The sequence below is a fragment of the Magnolia sinica genome, chromosome 1 (genome assembly GCF_029962835.1).
Source record: "Magnolia sinica isolate HGM2019 chromosome 1, MsV1, whole genome shotgun sequence".
In the NCBI taxonomy this organism is placed as follows: Eukaryota; Viridiplantae; Streptophyta; class Magnoliopsida; order Magnoliales; family Magnoliaceae; genus Magnolia; species Magnolia sinica.
The window spans coordinates 118,156,947-118,158,302 of record NC_080573.1 but is presented as its reverse complement, the minus strand read 5'-3'; positions in this window follow the sequence as shown (position 1 = coordinate 118,158,302).

Below are 1,356 nucleotides of genomic sequence, written 5' to 3'. Positions count from 1 at the left end.
AGCTAAGTTCGAGCCGAGTTAAGCTGATTTTTTGAGCTCAAAAATGAGTTCGAGCCAAGTTCAAGCTGGCCCTAGCTCGACTCAACTCGGATTGAACCAAACTTGAATCAAACTAGTTCAGTGACTTGGTTACTTTGATATTGATGTTGCTTACCAAGTGTTTGATGAAATGACTCAGAAGTGTGGCTGGTGGCAAGGAAGGTATGTATGTGAAACCAACACACTTTTTTTTTCTTGATTTTTATGTTGCTTAGAAGGTGTTTGATAAAATACTTGTAAAACGATTGTTGCTGTCTCTAATATAGTAAGATTTTGAAGGTGCAGTCCAGGTGTTTGTGAAAAATGCTGCAATGGCGAACTCGGCTCGATCTTGGCTCGAACTCGGCTCGAATTGGCCCAAGCTGCTAACCAAATTGAGCCGAGCTGGCTAGTCAAGCTCGAGGATCGAGCGAAGTTGAGTTCGAGCTGAAGTCAACTAGTGGCTGAACCGAGTTGAGATGAGGCTAGCTTGACTCGGTTTGACTCGATGTACCCCCCTAATCCTTATGACAGGGTATTAGTGTGGGAAAGTAAAGTTTGGATTTCACTGAAGACAGTGGGTAAAAAGTGGAATATGAAGTGGGAAAAAAATTCTTAGCTGCATGCCTACGGGGATGTGGATAAGCTACTGACAAGTTTTTTTCTGTGGGAAAAAAATTCTTAGCTGCATGCCTATGGGGACGTGGATAAGCTACTGACAAGTTTTTTTCTTCTTTTTAGGGTTAGCTTGTTAGTACATTCCACTGTCGGTTCACACTTCACTGTTAGCCGCCTCCACTAGGGATCGATACCATGACCTCATTGTCAAAACGAGGTATCTTTCACTCAGTCTGCCACTTTTTTATATTTCTTCAAATACACCCCCACACACTCACGCTAGTGGAATTTCACCACTTACGGGTACTCAAACCCTTGACTGGGAGTTGAAACGAGGTATCTTTCACTCTTTCTGCCACTTGAGCTATGGATCAGGTGTATTGACAAGTTGAGTTGCGAGGCTGGCCACTGAAGTGGCGTCACCAAGTTTCGTAGGCCCCACTATAACGTATGTTTTGTATCACGCCAGAGATCATTTTAGGGCAAGAGCCTAAAAATGAGTTAAATACAAAGCTCCAGTGGACCCACCAAAGAAAATAGTGGGGAGAGTGATGCCACCACTAAAAACTTCTAAATGCCACAAAAGTTTTCGATCAAGCTTATATTTGTGATTTCCCTTCTTTCATGTCTTAGTTAACTCGTCAACAGGTTGGGATTTCAAATAAACATCATGGTTAGCCTTCGGAAAGTTTCAACGCTTGGCATCACTCTCCCCACTCT